We start from the raw sequence: 23,339 nt of genomic DNA on the forward strand, positions 1-23,339 counted from the left end.
GGCATTGCCTATTGAATCATTACTGGAAAAATACACCCTGGAGAGAGAGAGATACTCTTCTGTATGAACTTCTGGAGGTTCAATGACTCTCTCCTGGGTGGAATCAATTAATGCCATCGTAGATGAATTCATACATGCGGACAAAATACAATCCAACAATCCAAGACCCTTCAACAAACTGAGATCAGAAGAAACAACCTGATGTATATTGGCCATACAGAGGAGGAACCAGTCAGTCCCCAAGAAGTTAAAGCAGCAGTGAAATCAATGAAGAAGAAAATGCCCTGGCCATAACCTGGTGGAGGTGTTGAAGAGGGTCTGGTCTATGAGGTCCCAACTAATCCAAAACCTTCTAAATACATGTCTACAAGATGGCTGCTTCCCAATAACCTGGAAAAAGGTAAACCTGAAAATCCTGTTAAAGAATCCAAGTGAACCAGAACAATCACCTGCCTCATACAGACCCATTGCCCTGCTGCCCGTAATAGAGGAAGTACTCGAGAAAGTAATTGCTACTAGATTCCAGACAGCACGATAAGGGACTAGGATATATCAATCAGTTTGGCTTTACAAAGGGCAGATCCACTGTAGATGCCATCAGGATGGTAGTGGACACGGCTTCAACTGCCAGTGCCAAATACATCCTCGGCCTCTTCATGGACTACAAAGCGGACTTTGACACCCTTTGGTGGCAAAGCATCCTGGAGAGGTTCAAGGAGACTGGGGTTTGCCCCAGATTTATGAATTAATTGCTAGCTACTTCAAGGGAAGGTCCCTCCCTCACTTCACTTCAGGGACCTGCACAGTCACCAGAGACTTCCCTCGGGTATCTGTTCTAGGCTCTCCCTCTGCTGGAATGCAGCCTTTGATGGGTGGCTGAAGGTGAAGCAGGAAAATGTCATCAAAGTGGCCTACGCAGATGATCTGGCCATCCTGCTTCTCGGCAGCTCAAGGAGGGAATTGAAGGACCTTGCAGAAGATGTCTTGGATCGCCTTTCCGGCTGGTGCTTAACATCTCTATTCCTAAAACAAAGCAGGTGCTACTTAGAGGAACTCTAAACATAAACCGCCCACCAACAGTCAAAGTCAATGATCAGGCCATCGAGATGAAGACTACATAAAAATATATCATCATTCTGCTGGACAGCAAGTTGAGCTTCATCCCACACACCAAGTATATAATATAAAAGATTAAACAGGTTACAGGAAAACTAATCAGGATCACTAGGGTGTCAAGTCTTCAACCTCAGACCTTATGAATGCATCTTCATCTCCCTTCGACCTTTTGAATGCATCTTCATCCCCATTGCTTGTTACGCTGCAGGTAGTTGGGGCCACAGAATCACCAATAGCTTTGTGAAGAAACAGCTACTGCAAGCCTGAAGATTTTTCCTTCTTGCAATCTTGAGAGCCTGCAGAACATTGTCAACAGTTACACTCCAGGTCATCTTCAGCAAGCTACCACTCCAACGTGAAGTAGCCTTACTTTGTTCAGTACTACAGAAGGAAGAGCCTCCCACAAGAAATGGAGACTATGCAAAAACCTGAACGTATCAACTAAAGAAGACAATAAGAGAATAATCCAAGAAATGACAGATGCGTGGAAAAGAGAATGGACTGGCTCTGCACCAGCAAGTACCACGTATGAATTCCTGCCAGAAGCTAAAGTATTCGACAAACAGTATGCCACATGGTTCAGGCCTGGACTTCATTATTTTTGCTGACCAGCCATGGCAGCACAAACTCAAAGTTATACTCTTTCAGGCCACTGATCTCTCTGCCCCTGCAGATCACCAGTGACAGTCAATCACCTAATCTTCCAGTGCCACATTTATCAGGACGTAAGAGTTCTACAAATACAGGCAGATGCCTCTTTACGAGTTCCAGGTTTACGAGGTTTTTTTTTTTTTTTCCCCCAACAAAATCGAAAATATGAATATTAATTGCAATAAATAAATGCTAAACATTCATAAATAAGGCATTTCAAACCATGCGCGTCTGACTGACTCACATAACACAAAGCACTTACAACTCTGGTGTTACAAAGAGTGGTTGTGTTGCTCTTCAATTTTGTCTTATCATATTTCTGTCTTGTCTTATTTCAAATTTATCCTCCTTATTAATACTGTACAGCATACCAAAAATACTCTGGAGAGTGATGTTAATAAAAAGAAACAGCAAAGAGGAGTAACACTGGAAACAAAATATGAGATCATGAGCAAAAATGTGGCCGGAATGGCTGTTAAAGATCTTTGTGAAAAATGCTGTTGTGAAATTTATAAATAAAAGAGATGACTATCTTGGAAACAAATGACTCTTGAAGCATTTCTGAAGAAGAAGAAGAAGAAGAAGATGACTCTTTGTTGTTATGGGGGTTCGATGATGCATAAGCTCCTTTGGCTTTAATGCACGACACCTTGTGCTTCCAACAAAGCAACAATGAGTGACGAACCATCAACGGGTGTGCATTTGGTCAACAATGACAGTTAAACATTCTTTAACATTTATGATATACATAATTACTTTATTATAATTTGATTGATTTAAAGACGTTTTAATTTCTTTGGTTAAATGAATCATTGTTTAAGCATAAACTATTGTTTTGTTTACCTTTATTTAACACATGGTCAAATTTCATTGTTGAGATGGTGCATCATGGCCCTAGTGTCCAATGTGCCATAAAAAACCAAAACCAATCATTGTTGAGAACGTAATCCCTGTTTTTAACATATGGGACATAAATTCCTGCTTTGTGAGTGCATTCTAGGAATGAATTAACATGTAAAGTTGGGCACCACCTGTAATCACTGAAATATATTATCAAGAAAACATCAAAAATCTCATCTCAGCTCCTGAAAGATTCACCTTGTTCTGACTTAAATAAGGCAGCCTCGTGAAACGCAAGCGAAGAATCCTTACTACTGTCAACAGAAACCAGACCCAGATGGACACCCATTTGGACACTCGCCAACAATGACAAAGACCAAAGCGCGATGCCGAGTCAAAGAATCCTGATCAAAACCAAAAGGTTCCACTTTTCTCAGGGAGTACCTCTGTCTTCCATCCTCGCCACCAAAAACTTTACCCCCCCCTCTGAAACCTGACTTCTCCCACTGACATACAATCTTCCTTTCACTCTCACTTTGGGGGGGGATGGTCCCCTCTAAGGAGGAGCCACTCCCTGGGCTACCCAGTGAAGTGCTCTGGTGGTAGACTCTGGCATGGCTATGGATGGGAGGCAGGGGGCAGTGATTGTCTTGTTCTATGCCTGATGCCAGGTGCTGGCAAAAAAATCCACACTCACCACACTGCCGGCGTTGACCCATGCCTAAACAGACATTACAGCAGCTAATGGGGGAAACCCTGGAAACTGCCAAAAAAACATAAAAACATATCTGTGTCTTTTCTGTACACATTGTACTCCCCATATTCAAATTCTGTCTCCCTTATATCTTAGTGACACCATATCTCTGATATCCCCACAATGTCTGCGTTTGATAACTTAACCAGCATTTCATCAAATTTGTTTACTGTGCATTTGTTTATTGGTGTACACATGCAAATATATATGCACCTGTTCTTGCTCCAAGTTACCCTAATTTATGAAAAGGAAATATTTCCTTTTCATAAATTGGTAATAAATTTCCTTTTCATAAATATTTCCTTTTTCCAAGATAACCCACAGCAGACCTTGGAATTCCCAGTACCTTGCTTTCTGGGCTGCTGCATGTTCCAAGAAGCAGTGCAAGAATCACTTTCACTTCTGCCTGCAGCTGTTATTAATCTATTAGACTGTGTATTGCCCCCTAAACTAGCAGTTTTTCAACTCGCCTAACAGTGCCTCTATAGGATGAAATATTCTTGCTCTTTCTATTTAAGTGTATCTCATTAGAAGCAGTTTCTGCTGTTAACAAACACAGACCCATGCTGTGAAAAATTCTAACCCATGAGCCTTGCACAATCTCTCCAGAGCCAAATTGATTTACAGGGCTGTATCATATACTTCCTCCTATTATGTTTGGGCATTGTGGATGTCTTTTTCCGGCGCCTCTGTAGCCAGGTGGGCAGGAGCAGCAGTGCGTAGCACACGCTTCTTGATTAGACCGGGGTTCGAGCCCGTGACCACCAAATATGGAGGATGCGGAAAGCTCAGTGAATGACCACCGCATATCCCCGGAGCAATATTGCCTTAGTTGCTAATGCTCCTAAAAAAAAAACCACACAAACAACAACATGTCTTTTTCTCTGTAACTATTCATACATCCTACCCAAATATTTTTCACCCATTCACTTGACATTTTATAATTTGCTGATAGGGTTTCTCCACTGACTTTCACATGAGTTGTGCCGATTTTTAAAACAATCAAGCTATCAAGCTGTTGTAACGTCACCCAAGTCACGTCCTCATTTTCTTGTTTGTATAAAGGTTTTCCAGTGCAGATAAAATCACTTTGTTTTTCCATTAAACTATAGATAATTATCGATAAATAAAAATTTTTTTTTTCCACTTCAATATTTTTTACCATATTCTAACTGTCAACTTTATCGTAAAGAGACAGCCACCTCTTTTCATTTATGGATGCATTACTTATTCAAGGACAAATCTCCACAATTTTTGTCAAAGTGTATCTTATTGGTTTTTGTCACAAATGACACAAATGTTTGGTAAGATCTGAATACAGTACTGTATATTGCCAAACATTATGGCAAGTTTGATTCCTGCTAAGCATTGATTGGACACAGTGAAAAGGATGCCATGTGCTGTTGTTTATAAAATTGATAATTGAATTACAATTGACATAAGGTAACTAGTTCTCCTCTCAGAGATAAATATTTACTTTTGTCAAAGGAGAAACTGAACATTTACTGCAATTATTACTATGAGATAAGTCTGTTGTTTATAAATAATTTAATGGTGTCTAAATTGAGAGAATACTGAGCCTGCTCAAACCATTTAAGGTCTTATACACCTCAATCAGATCACCTTGCAGGTGCTTAGTTTCCAGCTGCTGTAATTTGCAGAACTTAAGAATTTCATGGTAAGAGGACCCCTTCATTCCCTGAACCAATCTTGTTGCCCTACTCTGTACTCGTTCCAGCAACTCTACATTCTTCCTAAAACAAGGCCTGTATGCAATACTCAAGTCATGGCCTGACAATTGCCTTATACAAAGGGATAATCACCTCTTTATCTAGCAAAATTCCTACATATCATTATCAAGACTCCATGATCTACTCTGTCAGCTCGTCTGCACCTCACAGAACTTCTTATCTGACTGCACAATTACCCCAGGTCTTTTTTCATTCTCCACTTCCCTGAGTTTAGTACCACACAGTTGGTACATTTCTCTTGGGTTACTGCTTCCCATATGCAGTACTTTGCATTAGTCAATATTAAACTTCAGTTGCCACTTCTCAGCCCATCTGCTTAACTTTTATAAATCCTGTTGTGGTAGCAAACTGTCTTTACTGACATTAACAACCCTGCCAACCTTTGTATCATTTGCAAACTTGGACATTAAGCCTGATATACCTTCATTGATATTATTAATAAATACACAAAACAACAATGGACCCAGCTCCGAATCCTAGGGGAATTCACTAATAACATTAGTGCACGTAGAGCAGTGCCCATTTATTACCACTCTCTGCTGTCTCCCACTTAACCATCCCTTTATTCATTGTAGCAACTTGCCCTTAATGCCATCCAATTTGTACAGCAGTCTTCCATGTGCAGCAGTATCAAAAGCTTTCCTGAAATCCAAGTATATGATATCAAAATTATTTTTTGCATCCAGTTCCTTTGTGACCACATCATAGTATCCAATCAAATTTGTCAGACAAGACCTCCCCTTAACAAACCCATGCCACGTCTGAACTATTACTGCAGTCTTGTCTAGGTGATCCTGCAATACTTCTTTAACCAGTGACTCCATTATTTTCCCCAAACAGAAGTTAAACTAACAGGTCTATAATTATTTGTGTTACCCTTTGAACCTACATTTGTGAATTGAGGATACATTTGCATACCTTCAGTCCATGGGGATCTCCCCTGAATCTAAAGATGCTCTCATAATTATGGCTAAGGGTTTGTATTCTTTCCTTACCCCCTTTGTGAATTGTGGAAACATTTGCACACCTCCATTCCATGAGGACCTACACTAAATCTAAAGATACTCTCATAATTATGGCTAAGTGTTTGTATATGTCCCTTGCAGCCTCCTTCAATATAACTGGATAGAATCCATCTACCCCAGGCACCTTTTTTATGTTTAGCTTCACCAATTTCTCCTCCATTTTGCATCATTTAGTTCACTGTTAGAGTTTGGTAAACTTCTGTCCTCACCTTCCTTGCAGAATTCCTCATGCAAAATACTCATTCAGTTTGGCAGCTATCTGAGCAGGATCATCAACAGTCGAACCACCAATATCAAGTGGACCAATCTGATTCCTTCTAGAGTTTAGCTAAGCAAAGAAGTCTTTGTGGTTTTTCTTTGCATCCTTTGCCATGGATGCAAGGTTACATGGTGTCACCCAGATATAAGGGATGCAGAATTTGAATATGGTGAGTGAAATGTATACAGAAAGGACATAGGACAGGAGAGGGGGTTATTCTCTTAGTTAAGGCCCAGAGCGCTAAGCAGTATTAGTGACCACAACACCTTTTCATAGTGATTATCTGGTATGCTTAACTGTAAATACATTTCTCCTGAGTTTCGCAAGTCTGTTAACTCCTGAGTATTATAATTAAATAGATCTATTCAAATACTATAACTTAGAAAGGAAAGCCACCTTTCTTTAAACTCTTTTATTTTTAGTTAATATTAACCTTCTTCTTCTTCTTCACTTAAGCCACTAGGTGGCACCACTCCTGCCTCCATGTGGCGAGACTAGTAACTTGGGAGAAAAAGATAATCTCCCAAGGCCAAAAAGAGCATATCATGAGTAAGTCAAACTCGGATTTATCTGGGCTGCCAGGTGCTGCCCCAGATATCTAAAAAAGAAAGATAGTTTCATAGCAGGATCTGCAAAACATCAGAAAACTGAATCAGAGACCTACCTACCCAATTCTAACTTTCTTGATCATCCACTCAACTGGTGACAATGCAGTTGACAGACTTTCACCATTTAGAGTTCAAAAGGAATTGGAAAGCAGAGCTTGATCTCCGAAATCCATAAAACGACTCGGGTCAGGAGACATTCTCATTGAGACCTCTAATGCCCAACATTCTGAGCGACTTCTGAGAATTAATTTCTTTGCAGGACTACCAGTAACTGTAATGCCCTACAGATCACTGAACACCTCTAAAGGAGTGATCTCAGACAGGGACTTACTAGATGTATCTGAAGAGGAGATGCTAGAAGAACTTAAAGACCAAGGAGTTATTCATGTCAAGAGAATCTCCACCAGAAAAGATGGCAATCTGATCCCTACCCGAAAATCTGACGTTGACCTTTAACACACCGAATCGTCCAACATCCATTAAGGTGAGATATCTGGTATGCAATGTCAGACCATATATCCCAAACCTGCTACGGTGTTTCTGATGTTAGAAGTACGGACATTCCCTAACAGCTTGCCAGGGAACCCCTACTTGCGGAAAGTGTGGTTCAGTAGAGCACGATTGCAAAACCTGTGATGCTCCTCAACCAGTATGTCCAAACTCCAAAAAAGATCATCTCACTTATGTTAGAACGTGTGAGCGCTGGAAAAGTGAGAAACTTATCCAGAAATATAAAACCAACCATAATGTGTCTTATCAAGAATCAAAGAGAATCATCTCACCTCCAATTCATGCAAACAGACCTATGTATGCCCAAGCCACCAAAAAATTCCAATCAACCGCATCTCAAACTGAACTAAAAGAGTCTTTCTCGAACTACATAAAATCATTGTACAATGCAACTTAAACCCAAGCAGTCAATACGCCAATTTCCATACCCCTCAAAAATCTCCAAACCCTGGATCAAGGATGCAGAAAAAAATATATCTTTACTTCTAGCCACCAACAAGAAATGGACACAGAAAGGCTTTCCTTCCCAAAAAAAGATAAAAACAAGAGTGAAAAACAGAAAACCTCAGAAACGCTTAACAAGAGATAAATAATGAACAGAATAATACAGTGGAATTGTAGTTGTTTCTGTGCCGATATAGATGACCTATACAATCTTACCTCTAAATACTCACCAATATGCCTCTGCCTTCAAGAAACATATTTAAAAACCTCAAGATACACACCAAAACTGTCTCAGTATAATATGTTTAGACAAGACAGAACCCATCAGAATATTACACATGGTGGTGTAGCTGTTTTAACAAACCCACATATCCCTACCAAACAGGTCTTACTGAACTCTACCCTCGAGGCAATAGCAGTCCGTGTAGCTGCTGACATCCATATTACAGTCTACTCCTTATACATTCCACCAAGCTATGCCTTCCAGCAAAATGATCTGAACAATCTTATAGCTCAACTCCCCACACCTTTCCTCATTCTGGGAGACTTAAACGGTCATCACACTCTTTGGGGTAACAACAACAACATCAACCAAGGAGGAAAACTAATTGAACAGTGTTTAGACAATAACAACCTCCTTCTTCTAAATGACTGCCCACCTACGTATGTTCACCATCCTTCTGGAAAAAATACTGCAATGGACTTGTCTATCTGTTCAGCAAACTTGTATCCTACTCTTAAGTGGATGATAAACAATGATCCACTACATAGTGATCATTTCCCCATGGCTATTGAATTACTAAATAAGCCTTCTCATCATCCTAATAAAATTCCATAATGGCTCACTGATAAAGCAAATTGGCAGACCTATAAAAAATTAACTTAAGTTGACCCCGAAATAATCCAAAAATCCACAACTGATGAAGCGGTTGACTATGCCACAAAAACAATATTACATGGAGCAGAAAAAAACCATACTGAAATCCTCTTCAAAATTACCAATACACCCAAAAATCTGGTGGAGTGATGAATGCCTTGTGGCTAAAAAAGAACAAAGTAAACCTTGGAATATTTTTTGCGGAGTCCAACTACAGCCAATCTCATTCAATATAAGCATGCAAGAGTGAGATATGTTAGAAGCTGCAATAAAAAGTCTGCTTGGATCCACTTTACTTCAACCATCAATCAAGCAACTCCTACATATAAAATTTGGAAAGCAATCAGAAAAATGAGTGGCAAATATCAAACAACATCTCTGCCTACCATGGAATGGAGGGGACAGAATGTAAATGATCCTGCTGAAATTGTCAATATACTAGGAGAAACCTTCAGAAGATTCAAAACAAATTCAGAAAAACAAAAAGTTAAACTTTTCTTCAAAAGGAGATGAACAATACAACTTACCTTTTAAAATCCACGAACTGCATAGAGCCTTGTCAACATCTAGACACAGTGCTGTAGAACCAGATAATATTCATTATTCGATGATTCAGGAACTAAGTGCTGAATCATTGCAGTCACTTCTTCATCTATTCAATAGACTCTACCTGGAAGATAAATTCCATAAATTATGGCATCATGCTACAGCACTTGCTTTCCCTATACCAGGTAACGACCCAAAAAATCCCACTTATTATAGACCTAATGCCTTGACCAGTTGCATTTGCAAAATTCTTGAAAAGATGGTGAACTGTCGACTGATCTGGTACCTTGAAAATTTCAATCTGCTACATTCTGCACAATTCGGTGTTCAACAAAGCAGATGAACACTAGGTATACTAGTAAGACTAGAGAATTCCATTTGGAATGCATTCCTTAGATCGAAACATTGTGTATTGGTCTGCTTTGCTATCAGTAAGGCCTATGATTCCACGTGGAAGTATGGAATGCTCTGTGAATTATATTGCCATGGACTTCGGGGTCACCTCCTGATTTTCATACAGAACATCCTGCTCAGGTGGCTAACAATCTAAACGAGTATTTTGCATCTACATTCACGCATGAGGAGTTATTCAGGAAGGAGAATGATGTAGGTAAACTAAACATTGGCAGTGAGCTGGATGATTTTGTAATAACTGAGAGGAAAGTGGAGGAGAGATTGTTGAGGATAAACATAAAAAAGGCACCTGGGATGGATGGGATCTATCCAGTTATATTAAAGGAGGCAGCAAAGGAAGTAAGCAAACCCCTAGCCATAATTATGAGAGCTTCTTTGGACTCAGGGGAGGTACCCATAGACTGGAGATGTGCAAATGTAACCCCAATTCACAAAGGAGGATCAAAGGCTGACACAAGTAATTATAGACCTTTTAGTTTAACTTCTGTTCCAGGTAAATTAATGGAGGCACTGCAGGATCATCTATACAAGAATTCAGTTATAGCTCAGACGCAGCATGGTTTTGTTAAGGGCAGGTCTTGCCTGACCAATTTGATTGGATACTATGATGTAGTCACAAAAGAACTAGATGCAGGGAATAACTTTGATATTATATATTTGGATCTTAGAAAGGCTTTTGATACTGTTGCACATGGAAGACTGCTGCACAAATTGGAGCAGTGTGGCATTGGAGGCAAATTGCTGCTATGGATAAGGGGATGGTTGAGTGGCAGAAGACAGAGAGTGGTAATCAATGGACACTGCTCAACGTGGACTAATGTTATTAGTGGAGTTCCTCAGGGTTCAGTGTTGGGTCCGTTGTTGTTTTCAGTGTTTATGAATGATATTGATGATGGGATATCAAGTTTAATGTCCAAGTTTGCAGATGATACAAAGGTTGGCAGGGTTGTTAAGGACACCACTGACGCTATGCTGCTGCAACAGAATCTGGTAAGGTTGAACAGATGGGCTGGGCTGAGAGGTGGCAAATGAAGTTTAACATTGACAAATGTAAAGTACTACATATGGGAAACAGTAACCCCAGAGCAACGTATCAACTCTGCGGTACTACACTGACAGTGGTGGAGAATGAAAGGGACCTGGGGGTAATTGTGCAGGCAGATATGAAGTTCTCTGAGCAGTGCAGACGAGCTGCAAGAGTAGCTCATGGTGTCTTGTCAATGATATACAGGAATTTTTCTAACAGGGATAAGGAGGTGATTATTCCCTTGTATAAGGCAATGGTTAGGCCACATCTTGAGTACTGTATACAGGTCTGGAGGCCTCATTTCAAGAAGGATGTAGAGCTGCTGGAATGGGTACAGAGAAGGGCAACAAGATTAGTGAATGGAACCAAGGGTTGCTCTTACGAAGAAAGGCTTAAGTTTTGCAAATTACAGAGTCTGGAGACTAGGCACCGGCAAGGTGATCTGATAGAGGTGTATAAGGCTTTGAATGGTTTGAGCATGCTCAATGCCAATGGGATTCTTCATCTTGCTCAGAATAATCACCTGAGAGAGGGCATAAATTCAAATTGAGGAAGGACGGATGTCGGATAGATGTGCGGAAATTTGCCTTTGGCCAGCGGGTGGTTGGTTGGTGGAACCGACTTCCATCACTTGTTGTTGAAGTTGATAGCCTAAACAAATTTAAGGCTGAACTGGACAGGTATTTCGAGTGAATGGAGGGGTGAAATGGGAGTGGTGTGTGTGTTTTTTTTTTTTTTTTTTTTGGCTGATGCTGAATAAGCTTGCTTTCTTGCATCATATGCCTCTACTAATGCTAACTTCCTATACAAGCGTACATTCCAGGTTCAATTTAAAATTTTGTCCCAAGTATTCTCATAAGATGAAGGAGTTCCTCAGAGTTCTGTACTCAGTGCTTCACTTTTTATAATTACAATAAACACCGTTGCTGAACAACTTCGAAACACTATTGATAAAACACTGTTTGTAGACGACCTTGGTACAGTGGATTCCGGTTATTTGGGCCAACGGTTAATCGGGAAAGCCGTTTATTTGGGGCAAATCTTAAAAAAACAGAACCCAATTGAGAAAATAGCCAGGGTTTATTTAACTTAATTGAGGCAGGAGACCGCAGCACTGGAGATTACCCTACGATTGTCTTCTTCCATATCACGTGGTTTGGTCGGATTTCTGGAGGTCACAACCATAAAACAATTAGTAGTCACCTGCTTATTGGGCTTTTCTCTTAGTGCAATCTATCATAAATGGATAGTAAACTCTTATCTTATTGAATTTGCGATAATACCGACAGCTGGAATTCTGTGGTTTATTATGGTGAAATGTGTTTACACTTCCATGGAATCTTCAATCATAAAAAAATGAATTTTCAGAATCTTCTCTTCATTCCTATTTTTAAAGCTTAGTAACTTGTTACTCCGTTCTCACTTGCGCGTATCATGTTACTTGCAATTTGTGTGTACTGTGTTCTTTGTTATTGATTGCTTATCTTTTTACTGTTTTAAATTTTAACCTCCACCCACAAATGTCAGTGAACAGAAATGTCAACTAGTTAGTATTAATTATTCCTATTATCACGTATATTCTTCCAATTTTCACATATCATTTTATTTTTTAATTGGTAAGGTAATGAATCATAAATTTGAGCTTAATATATCTTTACTTTTATAGCCTGTGGATAATATTCCTCCTACTTTCGCTAATTAGAATTGCTGTTTAATAGAATTAAAATTCAATTAACAAACATGATCACAATGGTACTTTACTATGGTGAGTCCATCTTAACGTGATTTGATTGTACAGTGAACCAATTGTAAAGCGGGGATCCATTGTATTTTTAACTATTTACGTGAAACTTCAGATAATTGGGGCAGCCGCTTAATCGGGCCAAAATGCACTAGTCCCGATGTGTTCCAAATAATCGGAATCGACTGTATTTGGTGTTATGCAAAAAACATGAATACCATTGAGAGACAGTTGCAAGGGGTAATAACTAAGATCTGCTCATGGGCACAGACTAATGGATTTCAACTTTGTCCACATAAAACATTGTGCACCCATTTTTCCCCCAATGTAAACTTTACCACAATCTGGAACTACAACTGAATCGCCAAGTAATAGCAGTTCATCCTAGCATATGGTTCTTAGGATTCACTTTAGATCATAAACTCACCTTCCTAGAGGATATCAAAAGACTAACATCCTGTCAACAAAAACTATATATCATCCGGGTTCTCTCAGCAACTAGATGGGGAGCTGATCGCCTTACTTTATTATGGTTATATAGAGCCTTAATAAGATCGAAACTTGACTGGGGAGCACCAGTGTATAGCTGAGAAAGACCTAGTGTCCTTTGGTGGCTTGACCCTAACCATCATAGTGGAATACGCATTACCTTAGGAACATATCACATGTCTCTAATACATAGTTTATGTGCTGACGCACGTGAACCCCCCTCTCTCAATCAGATGACAACAATTGATACTACGCTATGCATATAAAATTAGATCTATTCCAGAACACCCAAACTGGCAGATAATTTTCACATCACGGTACAGCAGGTTATACCAAAATCGCCCTACTGCTAACCGTCCTTTGGGTATGAGAATAAAACTTTTCTTAGAAGAACTAAATTTAACCTTACACAATGTGGCGCATACCCTCCCATTCTCTCTTGCTCCTTGGAACATCACTCCACCTTCATGTGACTTAACACCTACATGAATGGAATAAATCTACATTACATAGAGAAAACTTCTTGCAACTAGACCATGCAGTAGTGGACCATTTTCCCAATTTCATCATAGTACATACTGATTGATCAGAGAATGATGCCCACATTGGAATTGCTACAGTTTTTCCAAGCATCACACTATCGGTTGTCATGTGAGTTCAGATGCAAAAATATACAAGAGAATGCCAGAATCTTTACACTCCAGCCACAACAGAAGAACTTCTTCTTACACTTACTTCACTTTTCAATAATAAAACAAATGTCTCAAGCATTTTTACCTTTCTCAAAATGATCAAAGTATACCACCTCCTTTAGTTAATTAAAAACTAACTTTATGGTACTATTTTTATGCAATTATCGCTATCTGACAAGAAATAGCATACATACTTACCATTTGTATGGTGCACTATGGCCATAGTTGCCGATGTGCCTAATAAATCCCCAAACAAACAAGCTCTTGGCTAAGAAGTACATAAAATCTAAGGCACTGCATTCATTTAACATAGGCGGGCTGTGCAATATTGAATCAGTTTTGTGTGACATAAGTATTGATAAAACAAAAATGAGAGTAGTTGTGTGTTATAGGCCAAATGACTTTGATGAGTACAACAAACAACTACAGTATACAGAAAAATAGAGTGGGCAAGTAAGGCAGAATGTCGTATAATGGGGGATTTTATCTTTCCAGATATTGATTAGAACTTGAGCTGGTCACTCTCACTAGCAAGACTTGGGGATGTATTAGATGATTTTTTTCTACAACAGCATGTTAGAGAGACAACAAGTGAGTACAATACATTCTCACATATTGTACTCACATTCTTGCATTAAGAATCTGCAGATAAAAGAATCACTAAGTTGAAGTGATCGTAGTGTATTGATAAGGGATTTACTTAAAGATGTAACTACCATCAAGGTTAAGGGGAAGGGTTTTTGCTTTTGTAAAGGACACTACAGTGATTTCAGGCAGTTTTTAAATTCTATACAATGAGACCAACTAGTGTTGTTACACCAGCAACAAATTCTAAATGGGAAACATTTAGGGAAATAATCATAGAAACTACTACGCTTTTCATACCAAATAAGAAATACAGTTCAAGGCTTAGAAGGCTTAGAGCTAAATGGATGTCAGATGAACTGATGAGATTTTTGGCTGAGAAGTAAAATGCATGGGATGCATATAAATTATTTGGTGCTACAGAAGCTATTGTAGATATAAACTAGTCTGCAAAAAAGGAGGTTAGACAAACCAAGGCAGATTACAAGAAGCCTCTACCAAAGAACACCCAGAAAAGCAACAAAGACTTCTTTACTTATATTAAAAGTAGAAGGAAGGGGCTGAATCAAATTGGTTCACTTGACAACGATGGTTTAACTGTGGGTGATCTTGCTCAGGTTGCTGACAGGCTGAATAGGTATTTTGCATCTACATTCATACACGAGGAATTCTTTAGGGTGGGGGCCAGATGTTTATCAAACTCTAACAGGTAATTAAACGATTTTATGATAATGAGAGAAAAGTGGAAGAGAAATTGAAGTTAAACATAAAAATGGCACCTGGGGTGGATGGAATCTATCCAGTTATAATAAAGAAGGCAGCAAAGGAGGTAAGCAGACCTTTTGTCATGATTGTGATTGCATTGTTGGATTCAGTGGGTGGTCCCTGTGGACTGGATCTGTGCAAATGTATCACTGGTTAAAGAAATAATGCAGGACTATCTAGATGGAGTGCAGTTATACTTCAGTTACAGCATGGGTTTGTTAAGGTGAGATCTTGTCTGACCAATTTGATTGGTTGGGTATTACGATGCAGTGACAAAGGAGCTTGATGCAAAAAATAATTTTGATATTGTAAAGTTGGATTTCAGGAAAGCTTTTGATACTGTTGCACATAAAAGAGTGCTGTACAAATTGAAGCATTGTGTGGCATTAAGAGAAAGTTACTGCTGTTGATGAAGGGGAGGTTGAGTGGAAGAAAGCTGAGAGAGGTTATCAGTGGACACTGCTCTTCGTGGACTAATGTTATTAGTGGAGTCCCACAGGGTTCGATGCTGGGCCCATTTTTGTTTTGTGTATTTATTAATAATATTGATGAGAGTATATCAGGCTCAATGTCTGATTTTCCAGAGGATACAATAGTTGGCAGGGTGGTTAATGACAGTAATGAAGATATGCAGCTGTAACAAGATCTATAAAAAATTATTTTGGAAATAAACAAGGAATTACCTTTTATTCAGTGCTTAGGATTTATTCTTTCCCAAATCTCCTCATACGAATAAAATACAAAATGATACTTAAAACAAATTTAAAAATTAAAATAATTTAAAACTTATAATGTGTTCCTCACTATTGACACACGGACAGTCCAACACCCCAAGATCACAGTGGAGAACCCCACCCCGACCTCAGAAATATTAAACCCCCCCATGCAACCTTTAGTGAAAGAAGACATTTTGTCATAAATGCAAAATTACAATACCGATAAAATGCTATTAAAATAAGATGAAAGTTCAGTAAAACAATGCAATTAAAATTCCTCACTGGAATATCAATAAATTACTATTTAATATATGATGAGACAAATTAATTTAAAGGATTGATAAGTTCAAAAAATTATTGAACTTTCATCTTATTTTAATAGCATTTTATTTTATGACAAAATGTCTTCCTTCACTAAAGGTTGCATGGGGGGGTTTAATATTTCTGGGGTCGGAGTGAGGTTCTCCGCTGTGATCCTGGGATGTAGGACTGTCCGTGTGTCAATAGTGAGGAACACATTATGAATTTTAAATTATTTTAATTATGTAAATTTGTTTTAAGTATCATTTCATATTTTATTCGTATAAGGAGATTTGGGAAAGAAGAAATCCTACGCACTGAATAAAAGGTAATTCCTTGTTTATTTCCAAAATATTAATAGAACGTAGGAAAAATTGAACATATGTAAGCTCTCGTTTATGTAGTATAAAAATTTATAAGCAGATGGGCTGAGAAATGGTAACTGAAGTTGAAAAATTAAAAGGACCTGGGAATAATTGTGCAGTCTGTTTTTAAACTCTCTGAGCAGTGCAGACAGGTCACTAGGACACATAATGGGGTTTTGTCAATGGTATTTGGGAATTTTGGTAAAAGGGATAAGGAGATGATTATTGCTTTGTATAAGGCAGTGGATAGGCCACATCTTGAGTACTGTATATCAGTGTGAAAGCCTGATTTTAAGGATGTAGAACTGCAGGTACAGAGAAGGGCAACGAGATTGGTGTGGCAAAGAAAGGGGTGCTCTTACGAAGAAAGGTTTCAGTTCTGCAAATTGCAGTGTCTGGAGACTAAGCATCTGCAAGGTGATTTGACTGGGGTGTTTAAGACTTAAAATGGCTTGAGCAAACTCAATGCTGTTGGGATTCTTCCTCTTGCTCAGACTATGCAAATGAAACGGTAGTATTATACTAATAATATTGCCGTTTCATTCCAGTCTTGAAATATGAACTAATGGAAAGGCAAAACCATAAATAAGTTGGACTGTTGAATGAAAAGAAGTCTCTCCAAACAGGAAACAGATGCATTCTTTTATTTTTTATTATTTTTATTTATTTTATTTTATTTATTTTTTTTTTTTGAAAATGCTGATTGCCTCCAGATCCTGAAACAATTAAGATCTTGCTCATGAAATTTATTTCAATCACTTTATGAAGTTTCTAGAACAGGTAAAATTAAACTTTCTGGAACAGGTAAAATTCATTTATATTGCATAATTATAGAAACTAAATCTTCTCTGTCACATTACTTGCTGCTGTTCCATTTGTACTGTATCAACACTAGATTATGGTACTCCTGTTTATGCCTCAGCTCAATCAGAGTATGATGAAATTGCATGATTTTATACATCATAATATACTTTGTGCATTGTGATAGAAGCCAGTGATTGTGCCTGCATCTTCACAGACTACACTGTTCAATTATGCAGAAGAACTAAGAAGCCTCCCAAGTCATAGTGTGGTAATGCCTTATTGAACCAGTGTTAAAAATCTCTATCGAAACACAGCAGCTATAAATAAACCAATTGGAATTTGGCTGCAGATCATGTGTAGGTCCCAGTTTTTATAACATACTTCCAGAGTCTGACTTTCTTTACTATAGCACACTCCTCACTTATATTTTAGTGATTTCTTCCAACAGTAGGAAAAAAGTGTCATCCCAAATACAAATATCAGGCAATTACAGATGCATATTTTCCCCAGTTTCTCAATTTTTACCTAAGTATATATATATATATATATATATATATAAAGAAAAGAGTAAAATTTGGGGGGGAATGGCTAATAGAACTTTAAGGGAAAAAAATTTTTTTTTTTTTTTTTTTTTTTTTTTTGAAGTCAAAAGGATAGATACATTACAAAAATTACTTCAACAGATTCCATTCCAAACACGCAGTAAGTTGAAGTAATTTTTGTAATGTATCTATCCTTTTGGAGGCGCCTCCGTAGCCAGGTGGGAAGGAGCAGCAGTGAGTAGCACACGCTTCTTGATTAGACCGGGGTTCGAGCCCGTCACCACCAAATACGGAGGATGCGGAAAGGTCAGGAATGACCACCGCATGTTCACGGAGCAATATGGCCTTAGTTGCTAATGCTCCTAAAAAAACAAACAACATCTATCCTTTTGACTTCAACCCCCCCCCCCCCAAGTTCTATTTCGCAATTTTTTTTTTTTTTTTTTTCAAATTTTACTCTTTTCTTTTTGGTCTCTGTTGGGTCAGCTATGATTTATACATTTCACATGTATACATCATAACAGAAGCAGAGAGACCCTGCTTATTGTTGTGACTCCTGTGGTTTTGGCTGCCAACCCTTTGAAGAAGTAGTTAAAGCTTTAGGGCCCACTACTTTAGGTAACATTGTTATCTTCATTACTATTTCTATTTTTATGTTAATCAATTTATTTCAGGTTATCTCCTTCACCTTACTGGCCTTCTAATTTTTTTCCATGGTAATTACAATTGACAGATCAACGTCCCTTCCCTATACACGAAATATAAACATTTGTCTATATTTCATTATGGTTGCCAGGTTTCTCTACTGTAAATAGTAGTACCCGGATCCATCAGCTTAATATTTTTGATTTAATACTTTCATTCAGTAACTTAATTATTTTTATCAATATTATAGATATATTTATATATATACAGTCGAACTTCCCTATAACGAATTCTATAAATCCAGCGAAAAAATTCGTTATAGAGAAATTTCGTTATACAGAGAATATCTTTTTTATTAGAAATTGTTATTTAATTAGAAAATGAAAATGAATCTACATTTATTTTTAATGTATTTTATTTCAAAAACACTTATTTAAATTACGCTTACACAATTTTCGCCAGTAAGTATCACAAATTAAAAAAAATCCGTAATTTTCGTTTGCACAGTACAATTAAAAAATGTCTGATTCTCAAAGAAAACCTCACATTTGTTCAGAGCATTAAAAACATTATCAGGAACATTTTCACAAAACTGTAGACCCATACGAACCGTTTTAAAAGCGTTACTCATTTCTTCACAAGTTGGCTTTTCTACGGGTTGTTCTGATGTGTCTTCAGCGTCATCGTTAATTTCTTCGTGATCATGGTCGTGTCTAACACTTCAGCAGTATTTCATCTTCATTTGGATGTTCTGTTGTAGTCAGGTCTTGATCTATATAAACATAACTATCCAGTGTTATTTCATTTTCGATGTTTCCGGACGATTCTAATATTTTCCAAAAGTTTTTCAGTTGTGAAAGGGGCAGTTCATCTTGTTTATCCAGTTGATGTTCGACTTCTGCATTCAATGCAAATCCCGCTTTCGAAAAACAATTTTGAATAGTGTATTCAGTGACATCGTTTGTCCAAACTTTTGCCAGTTCAGAGATGCAATCTCTAAGGTTAATTGTAACTTCCAAGTTTCTATTTTCTGATAACGCATTGACAATCTTCATTATTATTCTCTTTCGATAATGAAATTTAAAATTTTTAATTATGCCTTGGTCCATTGGCTGGAGTTTTGACGTCACGTTTGGTGGTAAAAACAATAACTTCACACTTTTAAGTTTGGCAGAAATACTGGCAGGATGTGCTGGACAGTTGTCAGTTACCAACACGATTTTCCTTTTTTCTTTTGTTATACGCTTGTCTAGTTTTAATATCCAGTCTTCAAAGATATCACTGGTCATCCATGCTTTTTTATTAAAGGTGTAGTCAACTTCCAAAGATTTTGTGCCTCTAAAACATCTTGGGTTTTTTGATTTTCCGATTACTAAAAGTCTTAATTTTTCACTTCCTGTCATATTTGCTCCAACTAGCACAGTGATTCTTTCTTTGCTTTGTTTTCTGCCAAAACATTTATCATCTTTAAAAGCAAGAGTTCTATTCGGTAAACATTTAAAGAATAAACCCATTTCGTCAGCATTAAAAACATCCTTAGGTTCATATTCTTCCAAAATCTTCTTTAAGGTATTGTTCCTCCAACTGTTGCAATCTTCTTCACTTACATTAACACTTTCTCCACAAATAACTTTTTCCACAATTCTGTGGCGCTTCTTAAATTTATCTAGCCACCCAGTGCTCGCATTAAATTCTGTATGTCCCAGGGACTGTGCAAATTCCAGAGCTTGTTGCTTAATTATCGGACCCGATATTGGTATATTCTTTTCACGTATCATTTGCACCCATTTTAGAACAGCTTTATCAACATCTTCGTATATACACAACTTAATTCGCTTCTTGTCTGCTGCTCCTTCAATTGCATTTAAAATTGATTCTTGATTTTTTAAAATCGTAGATAAGCTGCTTGCAGGTATGCCATATTTCTCCGCAATATCTTTTTTCTTAAAACCCTGGTCAATATCATGAAGAATCTTTACTTTATCATTAATACTTAAACATTTTCTCTTCGACATTTTTTCCCCAAATGTAAAAATCACTGGACTGTAGCTCTTGCCGATACATACACCGCAAACTTCGCTGCGCTGGCCATATAGTGAATTGTTAGTACAGGTACCGCCTACTCAATGACGTTTGCTTGCCAATTCAACAGTATCACGTGACTTTTCCTATCAATCACTTTGAAGAAATATACGACTTTCATTCATATATAAAATTTACGGTTAATGTATGCTGTATGTTACTTTTCAAAAAAAAAAAAAAAAAAAAACAAGAGCATATAGCCTATGTGATTGATGACAAATTGTTCTAAAAGAACTAAATAAAAAAAAAAAAATTTCATGAAAACCATCTACTAGGAGTCCAGTTAGATGAGAACGGACATATCATATAATGATTGACAGGAAGGTCACGTGGTACGGTTGAGGTGAGAAGCGAATGTCACTCAGTAGACGTTTGTTACTAAAAATCGACTATGGCATCATTCTATGTATTGCCGCCGCAGCACGCTAAAGGCTTACCGCAGCGAATTTCGTTTTCCCCTGAGCCAACATCAATTTACAAATCTATCCTATTTATTGTAAAGTTTATGACCACTTTTAAGAAAACCCATTTGGTTTTATAACTGTAACAAAAATGAAACAAAGACCTTCCTACGGGTGTCAATGACCACAAGTATTCACTAAAAGAATGATTAATTCCAGATGCTAATGCGTAATTTCGGAGGGAAGGAGGTCGTATATTTTTAAAAATTCGTTATAGAGAGACTAACACTTCGCTATATGGGGTTAATTTTACATGTAATTTCGTTTCAAGGTGCAATGTTTTGCGAAAAAATTCGTAATATAGAGAAATTCGTTAAATAGAAGTTCGTAATAGAGAAGTTCCACTGTATATATATATAAAATATATTGTAAGTAGAAAGTGTGAAGAAGATTTTGATTTAAACCTAATGAACATACGGTATGCACTGAGCGATATATGGTATGAAAAAAGAAGAAGAAATAGACCGGAAATTAAAATAAAGATAAGAAGTGAAAAGGCGACCAAAATAAGTAACATTGCGGTGTTTTTCACAATCTCAGTGTCATCATCAGAGGTCATCCACCGAAATTATGAAAAAGACAGCAATGTTCTTGCTTCTGTTTCCGACATGTTCTGTATGCTGTGGTGCACGTGAGCGGTTGCCATGTGTTGAGAAAGCAATTTTAAATTTTTTAAAAGTTTGCGGTAAGAGTCTAATAGATTGTGCCAATAAAAGTGGTTATGTTACGTGGTGCATACAGATCATGGATGACCTTACAGAAGCAAGTGAAAAGAAATGAATAAACTGATTTTTTTTTTTTTTTATGAAAACCCCAAACACGAAAGGTATCAAAACCTATAGTACTTAGTACCGTGCATGCGTTGAAGGAGAAGTATGGGGGGATGCCGGAAACTTTGCTCTAGAGACTAAACATGGATTTCACCACTTCAAGCCTCCAATAAGCAAAGTGGTGGTATTTCACCGGTTGATGAAAGTCATCTACCACCTACATTTTGAGAAAACTATTGACCTGTCAATTGTAATTACCATGGAAAAATTGAGAAGGCTAGTAAGGTGAAGGAGATAACCTGAAATAAATTGATTAACATAAAAATAGAAATAATAATGAAGATAACAATGTACCTAAAGTAGTGGGTCCTAAAGTTTTGCTAATGCAGTGTCCCTGATCCATAAGCTATGTTATCTTACAGGCACATTCCACCCCCATATTAATTAGCTTCTTAATATATATATATATATATAGAATAATTTAGAAAATAAGGCAATTAAAAGAAAATTAGTTTAATTGGCGTATTTTCTAAATTATTCTAGGAACGTTGCTTCAACACTACCCTCTCCTTCTTTATCCCCTCCATTATATTTTCCGTTATTGTTATTTGGTTCAGTTTATTTTCACTCTACTGGTTTGCCGTGCTACTGGCAAAAATTCTATTTTAATTATTATTATAATGAGCAACATGTAGTGGACTATGTTTTTCTGCTGCCACTGATGTTAGCTTTCGTACTATTTTTTCTTTTTTATTTTTTTAATTAATTTTTATCTCTATTTAATTTTTGGATTAATTGGATTATATTTATATGGGGGTAGCGTTGACGATGTGCTAATGCTGCATTTGTACCGCCATCTATAGCCTAATTTATTTCTATATATTTTCAGTTTAACTATTGTTTTGTCGGTGGTGTGGTTTGGCCATGTGAGTACTAGGCTTTCTGTTTTATTATTTTTTGCTGCATAAGGACCACCGCTATGCAAATCTATTGCATCGGCTGTTTGATCTTGGTGTCGTTCTGTCGCTGCATGGATTTGTTTAGCGTTCGAAATGCAGTGATTCCTGACTATTATTGGCCTCGTGGTCCTCTGTCGAGATGGGGCATAATGGTCAGTCTATTTTATTTCATTTCATTACCCCCAGGGGCTCACATCTGGTGAGTATGGGCTTGGCACACCCAGGGTCCTGAGCTGGATATCATCATTTTTCTCCTTCTTGGTAATTCCTTTCTACTTCTCTCTCTCTCTCTCTCTCTCTCTCTCTCTCTCTCTCTCTCTCTCTCTCTCACTCTCAGGGTAATAGGGAAATTTTTTTTTTGACTGGTGCAGCATAAGCCTCAGGCTTCCTTACACCATATGGCTAATAATAATAATAATTTTATTATTTTTAATTTATTTGGTCATGTAATGTTGTTAGTCTACGTTTCTACCTTAGTGAGATTTCACATAATTCGGAAACGGGTGCCTACGAGGGGGCACCGCTAAATTTCTTTTAATTGGCTTATTTTCTCAATTATTCTAGGAACATTGCTTCAACACTACCCTCTCCTTCTTTATTC

At 37.6% G+C, this 23,339-nt stretch overlaps 1 protein-coding gene across 2 annotated transcripts in view; it reads left to right on the top strand.

The window, feature by feature from the left end:
• SppL (signal peptide peptidase-like protein) overlaps positions 1-23,339 on the top strand; it is a 280,619-nt gene that overhangs the window by 221,245 nt on the left and 36,035 nt on the right. The window lies entirely within an intron of this gene.

The sequence above is a fragment of the Mastigoproctus giganteus genome, chromosome 1 (genome assembly GCF_048544385.1).
Source record: "Mastigoproctus giganteus isolate SK-2022 chromosome 1, ASM4854438v1, whole genome shotgun sequence".
In the NCBI taxonomy this organism is placed as follows: Eukaryota; Metazoa; Arthropoda; class Arachnida; order Uropygi; family Thelyphonidae; genus Mastigoproctus; species Mastigoproctus giganteus.